The following is a 26,556-nucleotide window of genomic DNA, read 5'->3' as shown; positions in this document are numbered from 1 at the left end:
AGGAAGAAAAAGTCCTCCCCTCCCTATCCCTATAAGAACTTTGGGCTTGAGCAGGAAGATTGGGATGGTCTTTGAGACAAGTAGTCCATCATTCTCCCAGGTTGTGCAGCACCTGAATAAAACCTTTTTCCTTTTGCAACAGCACTTGCCTCACGAGCTTGGCTTTTGTGGTGGCAGGCAGCTGATCCTCCATTTTCTTTAGTTACACTAATAACAATATACTGCCTTTTGTGTGATTGTTCAAGTTTCCCTTATTCTCATTACTACTAATTTTTGTATTCTTTTAGTAGCTATTCTTACATATTTTAACACACATACTTGATTTAGAAATATCTACCTAAATTATATGTAAGTACATTACAATATTTTAATTATAATATTTTCCTATACTCCATGCATTTTATGTATTACAAAACATAATTAAATTTTAAAAAGCAACCCCTAAAAAGTGAAAGTAAAGTGAAACCAGTAAAACTTGTACATTCAGTTGGCAGCATAACTGTTTATCAAGAAATGCCAAGTGACTTTACATACATTAATTTATCAAGCATGCTGAGCTGAGTTTTCCCTAAGGAAAATGTAGCTTTACACTAATTTTAAACTATTTTCAGTAATTGTATTGTGTCTATTGTTGTGCTGTGATAGTTGTGCCTGTATGTAGGATGAAGCAAATAAGAAATTATGTTTGTACATCTGAGAACTTGGATTGGCGCATGAAACAAGGGAATACAAATGTAAGATCAATGGGTTTAAGTAAAAACCTTGTATTTCATTATGAACTCATGTTATATTACTAATGCAACATATCATGACATAATGTAGCCTAATGTATTAATTTTTAACTATGTCCACTGAAAAGCATATGAACAATGACCAATTTAGAAGCAGTGAAAGTTACTGGCGCTCAGCTTAGGGTCCCTGACTGCTATTTCCCACTGAAAAAAACAAAAAAAAACCCATGGCTCTTTGGAAAAATAACTACATCGGTTGTGGGGCAGGAAATGTGAAAGATGAACCTAGCATGTCTTCTCACAACAGAAAATAAGGAAATATGAAAGACAACTTAGCTCATATAAAAAGACTTAGGAGCAAAGTTGAAATAACCAAGGATAATGCATTATGACCATCAATAAAGGATAATACAGTCGATTAAAACTATTATATGTGTTTCAACCCCTGATTTAATCATTGTGTTCATCCTAGTAAAATAATTGATCCCTTTGAAGGATAATTCTAAAACTCACTATTTTGAAAACTGGTAAATAAAGAGAAATAGTCAAGATTTATTTTGCTATGGAAACTGTATATTAGAATAGGGAAATTATTAATACAGAGACTTTCTTTATATAAACTTTCCAACTAATGAAGTATTACAAAAATTTATAAACTATAACAGGTGTATAGTAAGAAGATGTCTGGCTTTTGTCCTCAGGTCCTGGGAGGTGATTTTTAGGCACACTAAGTGGGAGTGTCTTTGTCTGTCTGGGCTTTGGCCACTGTGCAGCCTATGTGAGATTTATGATGGGGGCTTTGGTTACGCCATACCAGTTCCAACCTCAGGAAGACATGGAGAGAAAGCTGTTAACTTGGCCAATGGATGAGGCTGAAGACTAAAAGTCAGCTACATGGACAATATGTGACTGATTGCTAATAAAAACTATGGACACCAAAAGTGTGGTGAGCTTCCATGGTGGGCAATACTCTGCACATGTCACGGCTAGGAGAAGGTAATTCTCTCCATGTTTTTACATGGAGCAGACAACCAGAAGATCGGCATATGGACCACCTTCCCCTCGACCCACCAAGACTGCCCCATGTGCTTCTTCCCTTGGCTGATTTTAACCTGTATCCTTTCCCTGTAATGAACTTTAAATATTTTAACCTTCTGTGAGTGCTGAATGTCCTTCAGCATATTACTGAAACTGAGGATGGTTTGGGGAACCCCCTGAACTTGTTGGAAGTGAGGACAGTTTTTGTGGGAACTGTTTCCTCAGACCCTGCAGTTTGATTTACTCCTTGAAACAGGAGATTGGAATAACCAGGGATTGGCCAGTGGAAACTGAAGAGAACTGTAGAAAATATAGGCATAACAAATAGGAGAGGCTCCTTTAGGTTTAAGCTAGAGTGCCCAAGGAAGACACCCCAACCCTCACCCTGCCAGGGCTAAGAGTAAGACCTTGGTGGAAATGGGGACCATAACTCACAGAATGGCTGAGCACTCACTATGGTGCTGCATCAGTGGAACTTTCTGGAAACCTGCCCACTGGAATTTACTGGAACTCTTGGCATTGTGTCATTGTAACTTACTGAAATCCACTCTCCAGAACTTGCTGGAATTCACTCTTCAGGGTAGTGGAGAAAGCTATCGACAGGGAACTGTCTCACCAGAGTCATTCTACCACAAAACCTCCTAAGGAAACGGGCTTTAAGGGAAACTACTGTTTGCAGGGAGCTCTGTCACCATAGGACTCAGGTCCTGTAGCAGTCGTGAATACTGTGGGAGCCTGATTCTGGAGAAGCCACTGAAGCTGCAGGAAGCAGGTACTGGAGAGGTTGTAGGCACTGTAGGAGCCTGGTGAACAAACACCTGGACCAGGATGCAAAACCTTCCCGTTCTGCAGTGTACTCTTCAGTACCCTTTACTGACTATACTTAACATTATGCCAGGTATAAAAGGAAACACATTTGAAGGACCCAAACCTGTTTCACAGAGGCAGCAAAAAGGGCGAATTTGGAGCTAAGAGATAATAAAATGACAACTGACATAGGTGATATCAGCTGGTCTATCCATGATAAATGTTTCCATTCATATTTAACTAATGGTTTTCTCATTTATTGGTGGTAAATTGCCTAGGCTATTGCCTAAAGCCTTTATTTCGATAGGGGTCTCCTCAAATTAAACATGATTCTTCTTATTATTTTCTTTATAAAGTACATGATTATTTATGTTTTCCAAAATATGTGAGCACATAATCTTTGTTTACCATTGCTTCCTGAATGCCACTCTTGTTCTTTAAAATTCCTGCTTATCAAAATATTTCATTTGTTTGTTCTTCCAGTGAGAAGCAAATTCCCTCAGTTTCTATCATAAAAAGTGTTTATTTGCTCTCACTATTGAAGGATCTTTAGAGTAGGTATGGAATTCTAAGTTGACCCTTATTTTTCCCTCAGCACATTAAATGTATTATTGAATCATCTTTAGATATGGATTTTACCTAATGAGAAGTTCATAATTATTCTTTTTAAAAAATGTTTTATTCATTTGTTTTTTTAGAGAGAGGGCAAGGGAAGGAGAAAGAGAAGGAGAGAATCATGAATGTGTGAGAGGCACATCAATCGGTTGCCTCTCGCATGCCCCAAACCGTATACCTGGTCCGCAACTCAGGCATGTGGAAATCGAGCTGGAGACATTTTGGTTTGTGGGATGACACCCAACCCACTGAGCCACACCAGTCATGGCAGAAGTTCATAATTATTCTAATCTGACTTTTTGTATAAACACTTTAATTTCTCTCTTAAAATATTTTGTCTTAGATTTTTCTGCCATTTTACCATGATTGTCTAGGTGAGGATTTGTTCTTAATTATCTTGTTAATTAAGATTATAATTGAGAGTGCTTTTTTCATTCTGGAAATGTATGTCTTTCTTTAATACTGGAAAATTCTTAACTGTTATTTTATTAAATACAGGCTCATCCCAATTTTAATTTTTCCTTTTGGAATTCCTAATGGACACATTTAAAAATTCTGTCTTTCTTTTCTTTTATTGTGGTAAAACATGCATTACATAAAATTAACTGTTTTTATGTTCAGTGGTATTAAATATATTTTCATTGTTGTGCAACCATTACCATCAACCATTCCCATATTTCATCTTGAAAAACTGAAACTCTGTACGCATAGTCCCATTCCCTTACCCCCTGGTAACCCCTATTTTTCTTTCTGTCTTTAGGATTTTGACATATAAGTGGAATCATACAATATTTGTCTTTTTGGTTATTTTATTTTTATTTTTTTATCCTCACCTGAGACGATGTTTATTAATTTTATTTTTATTTATTTATTTATTTATTTTTAGAGTGAGGGGAAGGGAGGGGGAGAGAGAGATGGAGAAACATCAATGTGTGGTTGTCTCTCGTGGGCCCTCCACTGGGGACCTGGCCTGCAACCCAGGCATGTGCCCTGATTGGGAATCTAAATGGCGACTTTTTGTTTCACAGGCTGTTACTCAATCCACTGAGCCACATCAGCCAGGGTTATTTATTGATTTTAGAGAAAGAGGAAGGGATAGACAGAGTGCAAGAGAAAAAAACATTAAGATTAAGAGAGAAACATCAATTGGTTGCCTCCCATACATACCTCAACTGGGGATGAAACCTGCAATCAAAGTATATGCCCTGACTGGGAATTGAACTCATAAGTATAGGACATGCTCCAACCAACTGAGCCACCTGGCTAAGGGCAGTGTTTATCTTTTTGTGACTGGCTTATTGCACCTAACATAGTATCTTCAAGGTTCATCAATGCCTTCTGAACTTTGCAGCCTGGGACCAGGGTTTACATGTTAATTAACCACTAGGCTCTTCCTGCCTTTCATCAATGCCTTTTTAAAACAAAAAATAAAAAACAAAATCTTTTTCTTGCCTAATTTTTCTGGCAAGTTGGGGAAAGAATAGTCTCTTTAACATGTAATTTTGGGACAACTGGACATGCATATAAAAAAACTTGCACATGTTCACAAAGAACTTATATACAAAAATTGACTCAAAATGAATTAATGACCTAAATAAAAGAGTTAAAACTATAAAACTCTTAGAAGAAAACTTAAGATAAATCTGCATAACTTTCATTTGTCAGTCATTTCTTAGGTATAATGCCAAAAACCTAAGCAATAAAAAAACTAAATAGATAATTTCTTTTTATTTTTTTAACGATTTTATTTATTTATTTTTAGAGAAGTGAAGAGAGGTAGAGAGGGAGAGAAATATCAATGTGTGGTTGCCTCTCATGTGCCCCCTACTGGGGACCTGGACTGTAACCCAGGCATGTGCCCTGATTGGGAACCTAAATGGTGACCTTTTGTTTCACAGGCCAATGCTCAGTCCACTGAGCCACACCAGCCAGGGCATAAATAGATCATTTAATTTCATCAAAATTTAAAACTTTTGTGTATCAAAGGGAATTGTCAAGGAAGTAAAAAGAAAATCTACAAAACTGGAGAAAATGTTTGTAAATCATATATCCAAAAAGGTCTAGTGTCCAGAATACATGAAAAACTCTTACAACTCAACAGCTAAAAGGCCCTTGTATTTTACCAAAGGTGAACAATTTTTTCTTTTAAAGATTATATTTATTTATTCTTGCGGGGGGGGGGAAGGGAGAGAGAAAGAGAGGGAGAGGAGCATCCATGTGTGTGAGAAACATCCATCAGTTCCTTCTTGCTCACGTCTGGGCCTGCAACCCAGGCATATGTCCTGACTGGAATTGAAGTGGTGACATTTCACCTTGCGGGATGACACCAACCAATGGAGCTACACCAGTCAGGGCCCAAAGGTGAGCAATTCTTTTTATAAGTAATATCATAATGAGCTGATGGTTTTATTTTGTTGTTTTTTTATTTTAAAAGTTTTTTGAGTTCATGGTTTTAAACATATAGAATGTATTTCAGTCTGTTGAATTATTTTATTTATTGCTCAAATTGCTTTATCTTTGTCAATTGGAGCCTCTTCAATTTGGCTGTCCAGTACTTTAAGCATAGCACCAGTGTTAGATAATGACTTCACTGTCTTGGGTGACAAATGCCCTAGGCTCACGTTGTATATATCCTGTCCAAGACCTGGAATCCATCACCTACTCCTTTCTATTCAATAGACAGAGCTTGGAAACCTGTATCTCTATCTTTTCCTTCTGCTGAAAAGATGAAATACTTCAAGTTTTATATATTGAATGTCAATGGTAAGTGAAAGATAAAAAATTTAAAAAATTAAAAATTAAATAAAAGAAGCCCCACAAAAAACCTTCATGAGTTCATACTGATATTATTAATTCATATTCAGTACTAAAGATGTTTACTTAAAAACCTATTTTGTCTTAGGTCTGTATCTTCTTTTTAAAAAAAGTTTATTTATTATTAGAGAGAAGAGAAGGGGGGGGAAGGGAGGGAGAGAAACATCAATGTGCAAGAGATACATCAATTGATTGCCTCTCGCATGCCCCCAACTGGGAATCTGGTCGACAACCCAGGCATGTACCCTGGCTGGGAATCAAACCAGAGACCTTTCGGTTCGCAGGCCAGCACTCAATCCACTGAGCCACACCAGCCAGGACAGACTGTTTCTTCTTTTTCTCACATTAAAAGTATTATTCTCAAGGAAATCAGGAGTGATGTAATTAGAATATACAGGGTGCGGCAAAAGTAAGTTTATAATTGTTCCCATGGAAAATAATACAATAATAAATAACACAAGAATAACCTCTGTGCTTTGTGTACTCATAACTGTAAACTACTTTTGTCCCATCTTGTAATATAATTTCTCATATGCTGTATCCTATATATGCATGAAGCAGACTCAGAGTAACAATAACAACGATAGAAACACAATCACTGAAAGCAATTTCAAAAAAAATATGCCTATGCTGTCCTTCAACCATTGCTTCTACTGTCTTGTATATAATTTTTCAGGGCATATTCATTAAATATTCATTAAATATATTCTTAGTTCTACATCTCAATAAGTGCTCATCATCTCTCTTTATGTCTGTTGTAGTCATTCCAGCCATTATGGTTGCCCAAAGATAATTCTCTAGTAGCTCTTGAAGTAAGAACTCATAGCAACAATATTCTGATTTTTTTTTTCCTGGAGGTTGTTGACATATGCCTCTGATGTTGACAATTTCTCTATATCTCTTATATTTGAAAATTAAGTTTGCTGGATATGATTCCTAGCTAACATTATTCCTTCATTATCTTAAATATATTTATGGTCTACTGGCATAAAATATTGCTGTCAAGAATGCCTGGTGTCCTGGTCAGGTGGTCAGTTGGTTGGAACATTGTTCCATAAACCGAAAGGTCATGGGTTTAATCCCTGGTCAGAGCATATGCATAATTGCAGGTTGGTTTCTGGCTGGGGTGAGTAAGGGGCAGCAACTGATCAATGTTCCCTCACATTGATGTTTCTCTCTTCCTTCCTCTATCTGGAATCAATGAATATATCCTTGGGTGAGGACTAAAAAAAAGTGGTGAAAATTTTCTTTCATCACTTGTACTTTGTTTGAATCCTCAAATAATTTTTCTTTCTTTTTTTAAGCCTAAAATTAAACTGATAAGAACAAATACTACACTTGATCTTAGCCAAAAGGCTGAGAAGTGATAAGCCTAAAATAAAAAAAAGAGTTTCAGTGTTTGTCATTAAGGGCCAATTTTCCCCAATGCTCAGTGTGTCCTTTACATTTTTTTGTTTGGTATAAAATTTTATTGAATTATATTTAAAAATATTTATTTTGCTTTTTGCTTTAATTTCATCTTTGGTAACTATATATTGAATCTTCCTTTCCTGTCTTCTCTATTTCTTTTTTAGTCCTCACCCAAGCATACATTAATTTCCTTTGAGGAAGAGGAAGGGACAGGAGGTAAGAGAGAGAGAGAGAGAGAGAGACATTGATGTGAGAGAGAAACATGAATTGGTTGCCTCCCATATGTGTCCTGACTGGGGATCAAACCCAAAACTAATTATGTGCCCTGCAAGGAATCAAACCCTAACCCTTGGGATGAAGCTCCAAACAACTGAGCCACCAGCCAGAGCTTATTTTTTTCTTGACGTTTTACAGTGCTTATTCACTTTTGTATTTCTTCTAGTTTTTTTCTGTTTGTTTCTGAAGTGATTCTTTTCTGAATTTTGTTACCTTATTTCTGACTTTCTCTGGCTCTTATTTATGTTGTTTTATCAATTCTTTAGTAGCAGAATATTTTACGATTCGTTTTACTCACTTGAACTTTTTTCCATTCCATTTTCCCCATAGAATTTTATCCTAGTGTAATGTATATTTATTCTTAAGAGTCTTTTAGTGATCATCCTATGGTATTGCTTTGCAACAAAAGTATGTAAATATATTAACATTTTAAATCCCTAGACTCATAAACCTGTGATAAAGATTCCGCATCAATGAAAAATGGATTAGGACTTCTGGCTAAGACAGACGCGTAGGTAGATACACTTTGCCTCCTCGCACAACCAAAAGAAGGACAACAACAAATTTAGAAAACAAAAAATAATCAAAACTGCCAGAAAATCAGACTGTATGGCAGTCTGACAACCAAGAAAGTAAAGAAGAAATATTCATCCAGACTGATAGGAGGAGTGGAGATAGGCAGCCAGGGCAGAGAGGACATGTGGCAAGGTGGCAGCTGCCAGACCTGGCGGTCCCACATTTGCATGCAGATAAACCAGGGTAACAGCTGGGGAGTGAGACAGACCCCAAGACTCAGGGTTCCAGTGCAGGAAAAGAAAGCCTCAAAACCTCTGGAGGTAAAAACCTGTGGGTGTTGTGGTGTCAGGAGAAACTCCCAGCCTCACAGGAGAGTCCATTGGAGAAGCCCATGGTGTTCTATGAACATACACAAACCCACCCACCCGGAATCAGCATGAAGGGCCCAATTTGCTTGTGGGTAGCAGGGGAAGTGACTGAAAGCCGGCTGAGAGCCGAGCAAGCGGCCTTGTTCCCTCTCGGACCCCTCCCCCACATACAGCTCCACAACACAGCAACCTGGGTTGCCCTGCCCTGGCGAATACCTAAGGCTCCACACCTTCAAACAATTTCCAAGGCACACTGAGACAAAATGATATGGCCCAAACGAAAGAACAGATCAAAGCTCCAAAAATAGAAGTAAGCGATGAACAGATAACCAACCTATCAGATGCACAGTTCAAAACACTGGTAATCTGGATGCTCACTTAATTGGTTGAGTATGGTCACAAAATGGAAGAAAAAATGAAGGCTATGCAAAGTGAAATAAAGAAAAATACACAGGGAACCAACAGTAAATTGGGACCTCAAATCAGCGATTTGGAGAAGAAGGAAGAGATTGAAATTCAACCAGAGCAGAATGAAGAAACAAGAATTCAAAAAAATGAGGAGAGGCTTAGACACCTCTGGGACAACTTTAAATGATCCAACATTGGAATCATAGGAGTGCCAGAAGGAGAAGAGGAAAAGCAAGAAATTGAAAACTTATTTGAAAAAATAATGAAGGAGAACTTCCCTATCCTGTCCCAGAAAATATACTTCCAGGAGATCCAGGAAGCTCAGAGTCCCAAAGAAGTTGGACCCAAGGAAGCACACACCAGGGCACATCATAATTACATTACTCAAGATTAAAGATAAAGAGAGAATCTTAAAAGCAGTAAGAGAAAAGGAGACAGTTACCTACAATGGAGTTTCCATAAGACTTTCAGCTGATTTCTCAAAAGAAACCTTGCAGGCAAGAAGGGGCTTACAAGAAGTTTTCAAAGTCATGAAAAGCAAGGACTTACATCCAAGATTACTCTATCCAGCAAAGCTATCATTTAGAATGAAAGGGCAGATTAAGTGCTTCCCAGATAAGGTAAAATTAAAGGAAGCCCTTATTATATGAAATGTTAAAGGGACTTACCTAAGAAAAAGAAGATCAAAAGCTATGAACAGTAAAACATAGGGGTACAGGAGAGGGAAGAATGGGGGAAAAGGCACCGGGAATAAGCAGCATAGATAGTAGGTACAAAATCTGCAGGGGTAGATTAAGAATAGTAATGGAAATGGAGAAGTGAAAGAAGTTATATGTACAACCCATGGACATAAACTAAGGTGAGGAGGATATGCTGGGGGGTGGGGTGATGCAGGGTGGAGGGGAATAAAGGGGAGAAAAAAAGTAGGACCACTCTAATAGCATAATCAATAAAATATATAACAAAGAAAAATGGATTAAAACATTAATGGTTTGATTAAAACAACAAAATGTATTACACATTTTAATTAATAATTTATGAAAAGTAGAATTTTATAGAACTATTTGTTTATGTATTTACTATTTAATCCTCACCCAAGGATATATTTACGGATTTTTTAGAGAGAGAGGCGGGGTGAGAGAGACATTGATGTGAGAGGGAAACATTGTAAGGTGGCCTCCCATATGTGTCCTGACAGGCAAATGAACCCACAACCTAGGTACGTGCACTGACCCAGAATCTAACCTGCAAATTTTTGGTGTACAGGACCATGCTCCAACCAACTGGAGCCAGGGCTAGAATGATCTCATTTAATGATCTAGAAAGTAATTTTAAAAACAGTTTATGAATTTTAGGAGAATTTCATTTTTTATCAGAATGGGCCAGGTTCTACTTTTCCTTTTTCCATTCAATGGATTTATATAATGAGGAAACTGGTTAACATCAATAAATAGGTGAAAGTAGTAGTTTTGTTTAATGCTGTCTCTCCATTATTTTGAACTCTTTGGAAATTACATGCCAAAAATTATATAGAAATTTGTATTTGTTTCCTAGGGTGCTGCAGGAAAGTAATGTGACTATAGTCAAGATGGAGGCATAGGTAAACATGGCTCACCTCCTCACACAACCACATCAAAATTACAACTAAAATATAGAATAACCATCACTCAGAAATGTCAGAAATCAAGTTCAATGGAAATCTGACAATTATAGAATTAAAGAAACCACATCTATTCAAACTGGTAAGAGTGGTGGAAATGTGGAAAAGGCTGGTCTCACATCCATGTGTGGAAGATAAAAATTGGGGAGTGATATCTCAGAAGTGAAGAGCCCCAGCCCCACAATAGGCCCCCAGGCCAGGGATCCAGTGCCAGGAGGATAAACCCCCATAACTTCTGACTGCAGGAAACAGGCAGGGATTGAGTTGGTTGAAGAAACTTCTGGAGTCCCAAACAATTCCTCTTAAAGAACCCGTACATGGACTTTATCAGACTTGCTTCCTATGAGCTCCAGCACCAGGGTAGCACCTTGAAAGGCATCAGTGGCATTAGGAATAAAGTGAACTGTCTGACATCAAGGGAAGACTGGAGGACAGCTTCCTCTCATACAGAAAGGTGGACCATTGTCCCTTTTCTGAGCCCTCCCTCCACGGAGCCACGGACACAGGCTGGTGTCATATCTGAGACTCCATCAACCTGGCTAATACTGTTTTCCCTGACCTGGAGATCCCCAGAGATTCTGTCCCACCTGACTTATAGGCCCACCCAGGCTGCTTTATCCTATGAATAAATAGCTGGTCTTGGCTCATGCTTCACAACCTCCTAAATCCTATCAAACAAGCAAGAGCCAGCCTCAGTGAGTTCCCAGCCCTCCCACTATCTTTTGCTAAGGGGTCCCAGGCCCAGCACTAGCAGCAACTGGCTTAGATTCACAGCTTGTTTTTGCCTGGGAATCTCTAAGCCCAGCTCAAGTAACAACCATCACAGATTGCTTTATATCTCAGGTAGGGTGGCCCAGAGCAAAGCAGAGGTGGGGACTGACATTGGTTGATGCCACCCAGGAAACCCTGGAGTCTGCACACTGAGCGGACAACTACATTCTATGTTAGAGCACCACCACCTTTCCCCTGCACAGCTGATCCTACTCAGAGGAGGGAAATGCATGGTCAGTGGTCACAGCTAGTATTTGCAGCTGACTGGCATAGATAAATCCCTCCCATTTACCTGCCAACAGCAATCAAGGCTCAACTACAAGGGGAGGGTGTACTCAGCCCACACTAAGGGTGCACCTTGAAGATCCTGCTTAGGTGATAGAGGAGGCTGTGCTACTGGACCCTATAGGAAGCCTACCACATTAGGCTATGCTATCAAGACAGGGAGTCATAACAGCTCTACCTAATAGGTAGAAACAAACAGAGAGAGGCTGCCAAAACGAAGAGACAAAGAAACATGGCCCAAATGAAAGAACAGACCAAAATGCTAGGAAAAAAGCTAAACTAAATGGAGATAAACAATCTATCAGATGCAGGGTTCAAAAGACTGGTTTTAAGGATACTACTCAAGGAACTTAAGTGAGGACCTCAGCGGATAAAAAAAGATCCAGTCAGAAACAAAGGATACGTTAATTGAAATAAAGAACAATTTACAGGAAAACAACAGTGGAGTGGATGAAGCCAAAAATCAAATCAATGATTTGGAACAGAAGGAAGAAAAAAAAAGACGATCAAAACAAGAAGAAAAAGAAAAACACCCCCAAAATGAGGATAGTATAAGCAGCCTCTGGGACAACTCCAAGAGGTCCAACATTGACATCATAGGGTGTCAGAAGAAGAAGAGAAAGAGAAAGAAGTTGGAAGTCTGTTTGAACAAATAATGAAAGAACACTTCCCTAATTTGATAAATGAAATAGACATGCAAGTCTAGGAAACACAGGGTCCCAAACAAGATGGATGCAAAGAGGCCCACTCCAGGGCACATCATAATTAAAATGTCAAAGGTTAAAGATACAGAGAGGATCTTAAAAGCAGCAAGAGGAAAGAAGTTAGTTACATACAGGAGAGTTGCATAAGACTGTCAACTGATTTCTCAAAAGAAACTTTGCAAGCTAGAAGGGATTGGCAAAAAATATTCAAAGTCATGAAAAGCAGGCACCTACAGTCAAGATTGCTCTACCCAGCAAAGCTATCACTCAGAATCAAAGGGCAGATAAAGAGCTTCCCAGACAAGAAAAAAACTAAAGGAGTTTATCATCATGAAACCATTATTATACAAAATGTTAAAGGGACTCATGTGAGAAAAAGAAAAAAAATCAACACTATGAACAATAAAATGGCAAAAAATGCATATTTAATAAAAACTGATTTAAAAAAAAACTAAGCAAACAAGAAGAACAGAGACAAACTGTGGCTATAGAGAGCATTTTGATGATTGCCAGATGGGAGGGGATTATGGGGGAATGGGTAAAGGGGTGAGGGGATTAAGAAGTTCATATAGGTAGTTACAGAATAGCCATGGGGATGTAAAGAAGTACATATAGGTAGTTACAGAATAGCCATGGGGATGTAAAGTCTAGTAAATGGAGTAGCCAAAGAACTTATACACATGACCCATGGACATGAACAATGGTTGGGGGATTGCCTGAGGGAGATGGGGGTGCTGGGTAGAGGGGTCAAAGGGGGAAAAATCAGGACAAGTGTGATAGCATAATCAATAAAATATAATTTAAAAAATATTTGTGGAAAATAAAGTGGAAAGATATTGATACATGAAAATGTTAATAATGTAAAGCAGCAATGTGCTACCAGTACGTACCTATTATAATGGGGAAAATCTAAAACACCAACAAGAGCAGATTTCCACTTTGGAATACAGTTTGATGGTTTCTTACAAAGCTACTCTTCTCATAAGATCCAGCAATCATGCTTCTTGGTATTTATCCACATGAATTGAAAAATTATGTCCACACAGAAACATAAATGTTCATAGCAACTTTAATCAAAATAACTAAAATTTTTCAACAAGCAAGATCGGATGCGAGAGGTAACCCATGTGCAAAATTTTTCACAGGCATTGTTGTTTTTCTCCCTCTCTTTCTCCTTCCCTTTCCCTCTGTCTAAAAATGAGAGGGAAATTAGTTTTAGAGAGGGAGAAAGAGAGGGAGAGAAACATGAATGTGTGGTTGCCTCTCAAGCTCCCAGTGCTGGGGACCTGGCCCACAACCCAGGCATATACCCTGACTGGGAATCGAACTGGTGACCCTTTGGTTCACAGGCTGGCCCTAAATCCACTGAGCCACACCAGCCAGGGCTGAATAAATAAATTAAATAAAAAAGTGAACATGTCCTTCATTAGGTGAATGAATAGGCTGTGGTCCATCCAGACAAAAGAGTATTATTAGGTGGTAAAAATAAATGAGCCATCAAGTCATAACAGGCATGAAAGAAACTAAAATGCTTACTGCTAAGTGAAAGAATACTATTTGAAAAGGCTACATAATGTATGACCCCCAACTCTGACATTTGGGAAACTATGGAGATAGTAAAAAGGTCAGTGGTTGCCACGAGTCAGGCGACAGGAAGGGATGACTAGGTAGAGCACGGGGGACTTTCACTTAGGACAGTGAAATTATTCTGTGAGATACTATAATGGTGGATGTACATGTCATTATACATTTATACAAACCTACAGAACGTACAATATGAAGAGTGAACACGAAGGTAACCTATTGACTTTGAGTGAGTATGATATGTCAACATAGGTTTATCCCTTGTAACAGATATCCTGCGCTAGGTAGTGAGGCTGTTCATGTGTGAGGGCAGGGGGTACATGGGGATACTTTCTGGTCAGTTTTGCTGTGAACTTAAAGTGCTCTAAAAAATAAAATCTGCTGAAAAAAATGTTAACAGTAGTCATCTTTGAGTGCAACGATCATTGGTATTTTTTTCTTTGCACTTTTCAAGTTTTCTAAGGTTTTTGTTTTTGTTTTCTGTTTTTTTTTTTGTTACTAAGTTTGCATTTATTTCCTATGAATATAAAAAAATTATTGAATAAATTATTTTATTTTATTTAACCTGTTTTAATCTCTTAGAGAATAGCTACTAGAACAGAAACTTAAAAAGTAGTTGATGTCCTGGCTGGTGTGGCTCAGTGGACTGAGTGGCAGCCTGTGGACTGAAAAGTTGCTGGTTTGGTTCCTGGTCAGGGCACATGCCTGCGGGTGTGCAGGAGCAACCAATTGATATCACTTTCTCCCACATCAATGTTTCTCTCCTTCTCCCTTCTTTTTTTCCCCTTTCTCTAAAATTAAATAAAATATTTTTAAAATATCTTTTTATTATTCAATTACAGCTGTCCCCATTTTCCCCCAATTCCTTTCTCCTGACCTGCATTCTCCCACCTCCCACATTCAATCCTCCCCAGTCCCACATTGCCCTTCTCCATGGGTCCTTCATACATGTTCCTTGACCCTTCCACTTCTTTCTCCCGTTAATGCCCTTTCCCCTCCCCTCTAGTCACTGTCAATTTGTTCTTTATTTCCATCTCTCTGGTACTATTTTGCTTGCTTGTTTTTGTTGATTAGGTTCTACTTACAGGTGAGATCATATGGTATTTGTCTTTTGCTACCTGCTTATTTCACTTTGCGTAACACTCTCCAGTTTCATCCTGCTGTCATGAAGGGTAGGAGCTCTTCTTTCCTGCTGCGAAGTATTCCATTGTGTAAATGTACCACAGTTTTTCGATCCACTCATTTACTGATGGGCACAGGCTGTTTTCATCACTTGACTATTTTAATTAATGCTGCTATGAACACTAGGGTGCATAGCTTCTTTCTTGAGTTGGCGTTTTGGGATTCTTAGCATACAATCTCAGCAGTGGAATTGCTGGGTCAAAAGGCAGTTCAATTTTTTTTTTTTTGAGGAAATTCCTTACTATTTTCCATAGTGGCTGCATAGTCTGCATTCCCACCAGTCATGTACTAGGGTTCCCTCCTTTCCACAACCTTGCTAACACTTTTTATTTGTTGATTTGTTAATGATGGTGTTTCTCACAGGTGTGAAGTGGTATCTTATTGTGGTTTTAATTTGCATGTCTCTGATGGCTAGCGATGATAAGCATCTCTTCATATGTCTCCAGGCCCTCTGTATGTCCTCCTTGGAGAAGTGTCTGTTCGGGTCTTTTACCCATTTTTTTTTTTTTACAAAAAAAAATGTTTATTTTATTTTATTTTTTAAATTTAATTTTATTTTTTCAAATACATTTGTCTCTGCTTACCCCCCACCACTTTCCCTTGCCCCCTCCCTCCTTCCCTCCCTCCGTTCTTCCCCTTTGGTTTTGACCATGAGTCCTTGCTATATGTTCCTTGACTTTCCCCTTCCCTTCCTTTTCCCCGCCCCCCCTCCCTCCTTCCCTCTTGTCTCTGTTGATTTCTTTTCCTTTCAGTGTTGCTGGTCTTATTTTCCTTGCATTTTTGTATTGTTGGTTAGGTTCCACTTATAGGTGAGATCATATGGTATTTGTCTTTCGCCCCCTGGCTTATTTCGCTTAGCATAATGCTCTCCAGTTCCGTCCATGCTGTCGCAAAGTTTAGTAGTTCTTTTTTTCTTTCTGCTGCGTAGTATTCCATTGTGTATATGTACCCTAACTTTTTGATCCAATCATCTACTGATGGGCATTTCGGTTGCTTCCAACACTTGGCTATTGTAAATTGTGCTGCTATGAACATTGGGGTGCATAGGTTCTTTTGTATTGGCGTTTTGGTGTTCTTAGCGTATAGTCCCAGCAGGGGAATCACTGGATCAAAAGGCAGTTCCATTTTCAGCTTTTTGAGGAAATTCCACACTGCTTTCCACAGTGGGTGCACCAGTGTGCATTCCCACCAACAGTGGACTAGGGTTCCCTTTTCTCCACAGCCTGGCCAGCACCTGTTGTTTGTTGATCTGTTTATGATGGCCATTCTGACCGGTGTGAGGTGGTACCTCACGGTGGTTTTGATCTGCATTTCTCTGATGGCTAGTGATGCTGAGCATCCTCTCAAATGCCTCTGGGCCCTCTGTATCTCTTCCTTGGAAAAGCGTCTGCCCAGGTCCTTTGCCCATTTTTTGATTGGATCGTTTGTCTTCTTGGAGTGGAGTCAAGTGAGCTGTTTATATATCTTGGAGATCAAACCTCTATCTGATGTATCATTAGCAAATATATTTTCCCATACGGTTGGCTCCCTTTTCATTTTGCTGATGTTTTCTTTTGCCGTGCAGAAGCTCCCATTTTTTAATTGGATTGTTTGTCTTCGTGGAGTGGAATTGTGTGAGTTCTTTATATGTTTTGGAGATCAAATCCTTGTCCAAGGTATCATTGGCAAATATATTTTCCCATACAGTTGGTTCCCTTAAATAAAATATTTAAAAAAATAATAGTTGATAATATAAAGAACACTTTAATAGACAAAAATTAAGCATTTCAATATTTTCAACTTATGATTTTATAAGATCACAGAATTTAGTTTCTGGAAAGACCCTCCTAATCACCTAATATAATTTTCTCTTTTAAAATTTGCTTGTATCTTCCACTGAGTACCCCTAAAGCTCAGAAGGCACTGGAGTGGGCACTGCTACATGGGAGATGAAATGAGGAACACGATGGGTCCTCATATACCGGTGAACCAGGAAGGAGGAGTAAAGCACAATCTTTGTAAAGAATATAGTGGTAAACATATCTTATTATTTAATTAAAAAGCCAAAGGAACTGAGAGGAAGTCAAAGTTCATAATAAGCTGGAGAGTGAGAAAGGATTATTTGGAAGCATTGGGATCCCATGGATGAGAAAAATGTAAGGAGAGGAAGGATTATCCATCAAGGTCATATTATGTACAATTCCCACATCTCATTGAAAAAGAAACCAAGTCTCAGATGGTCTGGGGTCACACAGCTTACAAAGGGTGGAATCAAGATCAAGGTCAACTCTGCATTCTCCAAATCATGTATTGCTTTTCCAGAGATTGCTTATCAACTGCAGTACAGTTTCATAAAGTGTAACACATGTAGCTAACAAGTGATAAGTATTTCAAGCGTTTTAGAAACGATGGCAACTTAAATCTCTATTTTTTTTAAAGACTTTATTTTTAGAGAGAGGGAAAGGGAGGGAGAGAAACATCAATGTGAAAGAGAAATACCGAATAGCTGGTTCTCGCACGCCCCCACCTGGGGACCTGGCCCATGATCAAGACATGTGCCCTGTCTGGGAATTTAACTGGCAACCCTTCTGTTCGCAGAACAGCACTCAATCTACTGAGCCAAACTAGCCAGGGCTTAAATTTCTATTTTTTAAACTGAGTTTTTTTTTTCCCCTGTAGTTCATTCCAGGTCACTCTCAGTTCCTGATGTCATCCTGTATTTTTACTTGTTTTAGGACTTGAATTTGTTTGTAAGGGATGAAATCAATTTGGTGGGTTGGAACCACCATTTATTAAACACAACAACAGCAGCAAAATGGAAGAAAACAGTACAGACTTGATTTAAGTAGACGAGAATAGAAAATAGTAAAATCTACCCAAGGTAGTAATGGAAGTAATTATCCAATGTAATTTTTATTTCAGGAATGTGTTATGTATATAGGCGTGTTTGTACTCAGTTTCTGTATATAATATATATCCTAGTGATTGTCATGGTCAAAAAAAGTGTATAAGCTACTGCTGTATAATGTATCACTTTGTGTGGTAATGTTGAATGAATTGAATTTTATGAATTAGGAGAAGTGTATCCTGGAGAAGCAGCATGGTGACATAGTTAAGTGTATGGACTCTGGAGCCAGGAATCCTAGGGCCATGAGTCCCTCTCCATTATGCACTAGCTATGTGACCTTGGATAAATTCCTTAACATTTCTTTTTTTAAAATTAATTAATTTATTTTTTCAAATACATTTGTCTCTGCCTTCCCCCCTACCACTACCCTTAACATTTCTTTGTCTCAGTTTCCTCATCAGTAAAAGTATGACAGTATGACTTCTTAACGTTGGTAAGAAGATACTGTTATTATTCGCAACGAACACAGAACAACTTACTTCTCTCACAGAAAATTTCCTTCTGTCACAGAAAATTTTTCTGTGCTTCAATGATTAAAATATAGCCTTTTTTCCTCTTCAATGGTAAAAGTTAAAATGCTAGTCTACATTAGCTCTCCAATCCCCAGCCCCAAACAATCCTTTTAACTTCTAGTCTCCTACCATTCATACTGGGAGGATGAGATAGATTACACTTAAGCTCCTTTCCAAGAAAAAAAAAATTAGACTTTGAGGTACATTTCTTCCAAGATTTGACTTCTTTATTGTGATGATTATTACTATGTTTTTTGGATATGCACTAGCTCAATATTTATGGTAGAGATATCAATGTTTTTTCCCTCACAAAATATTATAAAGAATTTTTCTAATATTCCATTAAGTCAACTATTAATAAGAAGAGCTAAAATTTTTTGAGGTCTTACCAAGTGTGAGGTGCAAGTTTTGTATGTGTATGCTCATTTAATCCACCCTAAAACTCTATGAGATTGGAACTGTTATTTTTCAAAGTTGACTAGTCTGTCACTAAACTATCCTCACAATAACTGCTATATTGCATCTCAATTACTAGTGAGCTCTTGGTCTCCAGAAATACAATTATACCTACATTTAAAAAATAGAGATATAATGAACATATAATATTATTTTTAAGTCTACAACATAATGATTCAATATATGATTAAATTGAGAATTGATCACTATGGTAAGTCCAGTTAATGTCCAGGGCCACAGTTTTATTTTTTCTTGTGGTGAGAACTTTTAATATCTACTCTTAGCAACTTTTAACATTTCTGTATTACTTTCACAGCAGTTATTTGGTTCTTAAAACAATGTTGCATTATATTATTTTATAAAAGTCACTAAACTGAGGCTCAGGGAGAAGGTAGTGTCCTCCGAGTTGAGTGGTCAAATAAATATTTGAAATGCAAGTCTCTGTTCAAGTCTTCATGTTGCCTTCCTGCACTGCTGAGTATGCTTTTGTGATTAGTACAAAATAACTCAACATACAAACATTTTTAACAACAGCTTTGAGTTATAATTCCATACCATATAATCTACCCACTTAAAGCGAACAATTCAATGGACTTTAGTATATTTGGAGTTGTCCAGCTAGCACTAATATCAATTTTAGAACATTTTCATTGCTCCAAAAAATACACTCTGCATACTTTAGCTATCATTTACCACCTCCCCAGCACTAGGCAGCTATTAATATACTTTCTTTATACTTTCAGATTTGCCTGGTCTAGACGATCACATTAACAGAACCATACAATGTCTGGTCTTTTGGGTCTGGCTCATTTCACGCAGCATATGTCTTCAAGGTTCATCTATGTTCTAGCATGTATCAGAACTTCATTCCGTGTTATGGCTAAACATTCCATTGTATGGATAAACCTCATTTATTGATGCAGCCATCAGTTAATGAATATTTGGGTCGTTTCTACCGTTTGGAAATTATAAGTAGTGCTGTTATGGACATTGAAATGCTTATTTTTAAAAGCTTTTATATAAATTAAGCGTAGTTTTAAAAATTAAGACAAAATTTTTTTCAGTTCGAAACTTTCAACTAAAATTCTTCTTGATATTACACAGGCAAGCCAGTGAACATTTTCATAGACAAATGGATTTTAATGAATAAATACCAAATGCAAATAACATATACTACTGTAATTATTCTTAATTACAAAACAGCAATAATGCCAGGGAATTAGTGGCAGTAGAGAGCTTCCTCAAACAGAACTCATGTGAGAACACAATCTATCACTTAAATCTATGACATAACCTATTTGAAGTATCTCTAAGCTTTCTAACTATATACTCAACGAGCAGGAGCTATCGCAATGGTACAGGTAATAGAAAAGAGGTAGTATTTTTCACGAAAATTATTACATTGTTGCTATGGATTTGGTAACATCATTTCTGTTATGAGGATAGTACCATCAAGAAAGTTTTACACGCAAAACAGAGCTGTGTATTTTGAAGTCTTATAAGGATATTTCATTGCATTGAGAACTGAAAAGTTTACAATTGTGAAATAAAAGTTTTGCTACCCCCCACCCCGACGACACAGTGATGCTATTTTGAGAAAGCTGGTTGAAATATATCTTGGATATTCTTAAACTTAAAGTTATATTTATTGCATTTCGCCGTAGGTGGGAGAATTACTGGATTTTTTAAACTCGTAATTCATGAATGAATCTCAATTTCTCCTGCTGGAAGTGGCGTCTACAGTATTTATCGTCAGTCTTTACTGAAAACTTTGAGGATGATTAACTTCATTACAAACTTGCCGTTCACTTCATCTTGTAGAACGTTCAAGGGTAACATCATACGTTTATGGTGGATAATGGTGGAACTGAGTTTTTTAATTCATCCATCCATCCATCCATGTCCCCATCTCCGTCGCTGTTATCCCGTCATTGGCCTCTAGGGTCGGACTGGAATCCTGGAGCCTCACGGGTCCTGCGTGGGCCCGAGACGTCGGGGTGGACGGGAACAAAAGAGGAGCCGTGGCCGGTGGGCTCCTCCCCGCGACGACGGGGCGGGCGGTTGGTCCCTGACCCCGGAAGACCAGACGGTGCAGGGTGGTGGCGGAGGCTCGTGCATCCGCGGGCCCAGCTCCAGGGGCGCCCGCAGCGCCTCCATTTTGACCGCTGGGGCGGGGAGTGGGGTCCGGGTGTCCTCGCCATCTCCTGTCCCCAGGCCCCACGCGGACGCTGGGAGCGGGCTCTCCCTCGGCCGAATGGCGCAGCACAGCGAGGGCTGCCAGAAAACACGTCGCCCAGTCCCATGGCCCGGTTTCGAGTGGGTCCCGACAAGATGGAGGACTCTGTCTCCTCCCGCAGCCATGACGGGCGGCGGAGCTGCTCCTTACAGGACGAGGCGCGGGTGGACGTGCGTCGGCCCCAGATTGCTCGGGAACGCCTTCGCCTGCCACCAGATCCCCCTGGCCGGCAGCAATCCCTGGGCGGGAGCCCGCACAGGGTCCCCAGGACCTGCACAGCAGGGTTTGGGGGACTTCGAGGCCGCGTCCTTCCCAAAGCAGGACCCTGGGAACCAACGCGGTGGCCTGCACTCCCCGGCCCGAGCGAGGGCAGGCGGCCAGGCCTCAGCGTCTCGAGCCGTCCCGACACAGGGGCGGTCTCCTCTTATTCCCCACCAGGGCCCGAGCGGGTGGTTGGTGCAGCCGCAACGAAAGTCAGGCCGCTGACCTGACGGACCGGGTGGGGGCGGGGCGGGGCGGGGGGCGGGGGCGAGGTGGGAGGGACACGGCCCAGGCCCGGGCTGGCGGAGGGGCAAGGGAATCGAAATACCGGGGGTGTGGTCTGCGCTTGATGGACAGCCTCCTGGGCCATCCCCTCTAGGGCTTCATGAAGGAAGGCACACACAACCAATGGAAGCGCCCCAGGCGCCTAGGCCAGCCCTTCCCGCCAGCCAATGGGGGTGCGGAGGGCGGGGCGCTTTTGACTCCGCTGCGCCGCCGCCTCCGCCTCCTCTTGGTCCTGCTCACAGCACTAAACCCGGGACTGGACCGAGCGGAGTTGTGCGCGTCGCCGAAGGGGGTGGGTCGGGGGAGGGGAGGTTCGTTCCACGGAGCCGCAGCCAGAACCGGGTGAGGCTCGTCCCCGCGGTGTTCGCAGTCCCGGCCCGCGGACGGTGGGGGTGGGTGGGTGCAGCGCAGCCTCCGGAGGCGGAGGCGGAGGCGGCCTGGGAGGCGGAGATGAGCGAGGGCGGCCTCCAGAGCCTCCTACCGGCCCGAGACTAACCCCCGCGGCGCGGCCGTCGTCGCCGCTGCGCGTCGGACCCTGGGGGCTGGTCCGGGCTCTCTCATGTCACGGCGCCGTCGCTTGCGGCCCGAGGGCTGCGGGCGCGCGAGCGAGGTCGGGAGGGCCGGGTGAGCACGCCGGGCGGGGGGCGCCGGGCGGGGGCGCCGGAGCTGGGGGTGGTGGTGGGCATTTTCCTTTCTCTCCGGGGGCAGTGGGGGAGGGGCGCCTGGTCCTCCGCTCCGGGGACTGCGCCGGAGCCCGGGGTCCCCAAGTTTGGGGGCGAGGGTCCACGTCTGCACGGAGCCCTGCTGCGCTTTCCCGTCCCCGGTACTGCGCGGCCCTGCTCCGCACGTATTGTTTGGCTGGGTCTCTAATGGCGGACGGGGAGGCAGCGCAGCCGGTCTCCGACTGCGGAGGGGGGGGGCAAGTCTCGGGCCCAGGGCAAACGTTTGGGGCAGATACCGGAGATTTCAGCTTAGCGGCGATGTGAGCCGCTCCTCCCTTAGAGTTGGTGCCTGGAGTGACGGGAGAGACTCCGGGTGGGCCCATTTGGGAGAAAATGCCATTCCCTTGCTGGCGTCGAGGCAACGTTTGTCCTCCCCCCTCCCCCCTCCTCTTTCCCTTCCCTGGGGCAGGTTGCAAACCCTCTGCCTTCTCCCTCAAGATTTTGCCTTTCTTATGGGTTTTGTTACCAAATTCATATTTTACCCTCGTTTTGCCTCGTTTTACATACGAGACGTTGTTGAGGAATTGTGGGACTGGGCAGTGATAACAGAAGGGCCGAACCTCCTTGACCTCTATTCCCTCATCTGTTTTCTTCTGGTGGGAAGGGTTGGTTGTCCCACCTGGATAGTTTGTTCTTGATACGTTTCTCATTTTTCCTCTTACCCCAGGAGCAGAAATTTTCTTCAATCCTGTGTGGTGCATCTTTGACAGAAAGTGAGAAGGAAAATACCCTCATTGTGAGTCCTTTGCCCCTGATTTGTTGCTTTTAGAGGAAGTTGTCAGGTTGCAGGGGTTCAGCCTTGGGACTTGTCTGTCCCCGTTGTTTTGGGGGGGAGGAGCTTACCCAGGCGAAGCGTAGGTAATGGCTGGGGCGGCAGCTGGGAGTGGGCACTGCCATTTGTACTGCTGCAGATACTGCTCCTGCTGCAACACCAACCTCAGCAACCAGACGTTGGTCTTGCAGCTAGCTCCTCGCATTACCCAGAAAAGGATTGCTGGGACTGAGGGCATATTTCTGGTGCCCTCTAGAGTTCCACAGTGGGAACTGAAGTTACTTCGTTGTAAATGCTATGCAAGCAACCATCTTTAACATTTTTTTCTTTCTTTACAATAGATAATTGATTGAAGGGATGGAAAAATAGAAAGAACCACTTAACTTTTTGTTTGTGTATGGTTTAAAACTCGTATTTCGGTTCTTAGGGTTCATGAGTTCGTAGATCTCTTTCATGTCTTTGCTTAGGCATGAAGTCCACTCCTTTAAGTACTCTTAGTTCACCAACTATCAATAGCATGCTGATCACACCAGCCCACTGTTTCAGTTACTCTGTGAGTTAGTTGCCCACCTTCTGTGCTCAGTAGTCTTCACTTGAGTCATTCTTAAATGTGCGGAGAGTTACTATTTAATGCTTGTAATTTGTTGATTTTAAGGCTGCGTGATACTGTTCTAGACAGTTAGATAAACATAACCAGTTAGAACTTCCATCGTTTGAAATTGGTTACAAAATATCAGTAAAGTTAGCATTATGGGCACGTTGTATTTCTTGAGCCCATTGACAGTTGATACTGTAACTTAAAGATCTCTGTGAGAGGTGAGTCATAAGTATGGTAGTTTATACTTAATAAGTCCCAAATGGGTCAAAAGACAGTTAATTGGTGAGGAATATTTGCTGAATACTGATTGTAAAGGATGATTTAAAAATGACAGCTTATATTAAATAGCATTCTAGGCATAGTGCATGACACTGTCATGTATTATTTCCTTTAATCTCAGCAAGTATCTTTTAAGATAATAAAAATAGCATGTGTTGAGCCCCTATTGTATGCCAGCACTATTGTAGGCTAAGTTAAAAAGTTGCTTTAGAAATTTTCGAGTTTATGAGTGAGAGAAGTATGCTGAATCTTTGTGTACTTACTTACATTCTGTAATTTCTACACATGTCTAAACTAATTTTAACATGTATTAAGTCATTTAATCCTCATAAAAACCCAGTGATAGAGGTTCTGCTTGTATTCCTAATTTGTAGAGGAAAAAAAAAAATACCAAAATGTCATTCTTGTTTTGCATAATGATTTAGCACAGAATAAAAATTATTTAAAATGACCAGTGATGGTGTTTTAATGGGCCAGACAATAAGATGAAAACCTGACCATTTTTAATTGACTTTGACTACCTAAGTTCTATTCTACTTACACTTATTGGGCACTTAATATGAGTTAGGTGGTACTAGATGTACTTACCAAGTGTTTTGACAGTTAAAATATTTACATATTTATGATGTTTTTCTTTAGTGCATTCTTAGTAGTGTGTATCACATTCCCCTCCTACCTGTCCTTTTAAACAGCTGGGGGAAAGATACTGGGTGGTCCCTATTTTTCCATGTTTTACTTTTATATAATCTCTTAGGCTGTACTTCTGTTCCTCATTTGGTGAGAGAGTCCTACTTCACGTAGATGTTGCATAGGTGCTGACATACAGGTGTTTTTTGACATAGCATCGTACAAATGTTTCTAGTCTTAAGAGTTTTATTATGTTTCTGCCCATGTTTGAGATAAAGTGAGTCTTTACCCTTAATCAGATGCTGTGGTATTACTGTAATGGAAAGGATATGTGGGAAATTCTAGAGCTCTTTGTTGTTAAGTGTAGAATAATTAGAAGTTTTGTATTTTTTTGTCTGTCTAGGCATTAACATCTGTGTTCCATGTAACATTTTAAACATGGATATTATTATATTGAATGACATTTATATAAGAAGATTTTAGGCATATTCAACTTACATGTGCTTTCTAGGGAATACAGTGAGACCGAACACCCATTGGATTCTTGAACAGTATTTTATGCAGGGCATTTTCAGTTAGGAAACAAGTAGACAGAGCCCTGGCTGGTGTGGCTTAGTGGATTGAGCACTGGTATGTGAACCAAAGGGTCACCAGTTCAATTCCCAGTCAGGGCATGTGCCTGGGTTGTGGACCAGGTGCCCCTGTTAGGGGGCATGCAAGAGGCAACCACACATTGATGTTTCTCTCCTCTCTCCCTCCTGTCCTCTCTGTCTTAAAAAACAAGTAAATAAAATCTTAAAAATAAAGAAACAAGTAGATTGCTTTGACTCCCTGCATTTTTCTATTTAAAAAAATTTTGGTTAATTTTCTGTTTCTTTCAGAGCATAGAACTGGGTTTGTAGAATTGAACAGGACTTTTGAACTGGTCAAACCTAAAACTTCTTATGCACAATTGCAATGTGTAAAGACCTATAAAGTTGTCAGTGAGAAAAATTGCTGTTAGATAAATCCATAATTTTGATCTATTGAACTCTAGACGACAATTGTAGTTTATTTGTATTTTTTTATTTTGGTTGTATACCAGCAAGAAAATTGTTTTACATAGTTGGAGTTGCAGATTTTTACATCTGCACCCTGTTTTTAAACAACGCACTTTGTAATCTTAGATTTCTGTTATTAAAATAGAGATAGGAAGAGAATTATGGAGGCCAGCACCAAATACTTATTGATAACAAGATAAGCTGGTCGTCTTCCCCTGGCCAGGTAGCAACATCTGGATATGCCAGTGTTGCAGGTTTGATCCCCTGTCAGAGCACATAAAAGAATCAACCAATGAATGTGTAAATGAGTGGAACAGTAAATCTATGTGTCTCTCTTTCTCTCTAAAATCAATAAATAAAAATTAAGATAAGTTGCTCAGCTCAGAGTGAGTTAAAATTTGGATTAAAACATTTCAATGTATTTGTTTTATTACATATTTTAAAATATGTTAACTTTTGGATCAAGTTTTAATGACACTTTGAAGTATTTGGAATTCTAGAATAAGTTTTTGTATGTCATTGAAAAATTTAATTCAGAGTTAAAAAATGATGTGTAGAGGGGTTTGCAGAATCACTTAATCGCATGACTAGTTTGGGATTTGTTTATTTTAACTTCATAGCAGTCTATTGAAAATTAAAAGTAATACAATTTTTTAAAAAAGACTTTGTTTATTTTATTTTTAGAGAGAGGGGAAAGGAAGGATACAGAGAG

The 26,556-nt window shown here is 40.2% G+C and overlaps 1 protein-coding gene and 1 pseudogene across 4 annotated transcripts in view; one reads left to right on the top strand and one right to left on the bottom strand.

The window, feature by feature from the left end:
• Positions 1-7,216: 7,216 nt before the first annotated feature.
• On the bottom strand, positions 7,217-7,373 carry LOC129074030 (uncharacterized; annotated as a pseudogene).
• A 14,896-nt stretch (positions 7,374-22,269) lies between these two features.
• The window catches only part of LOC129074029 (zinc finger MYM-type protein 2), a 115,189-nt gene continuing 110,902 nt past the window's right edge, over positions 22,270-26,556 (top strand). For all 4 annotated transcript variants that reach the window (XM_054577718.1, XM_054577715.1, XM_054577717.1 and 1 more), the window contains exons 1-2: positions 22,270-22,430; positions 23,196-23,264. The gene's annotated coding sequence lies outside the window, so the exon portion shown is untranslated. The remainder of the gene's footprint in view (positions 22,431-23,195; positions 23,265-26,556) is intronic.

This window comes from Pteronotus mesoamericanus, unplaced genomic scaffold, assembly GCF_021234165.1.
Source record: "Pteronotus mesoamericanus isolate MK-2021 breed Mesoamerican mustached bat unplaced genomic scaffold, CSHL_Meso_final contig_459, whole genome shotgun sequence".
Lineage (NCBI taxonomy): Eukaryota > Metazoa > Chordata > Mammalia > Chiroptera > Mormoopidae > Pteronotus > Pteronotus mesoamericanus.
This window is presented reverse-complemented; position numbering and strand designations above follow the sequence as displayed.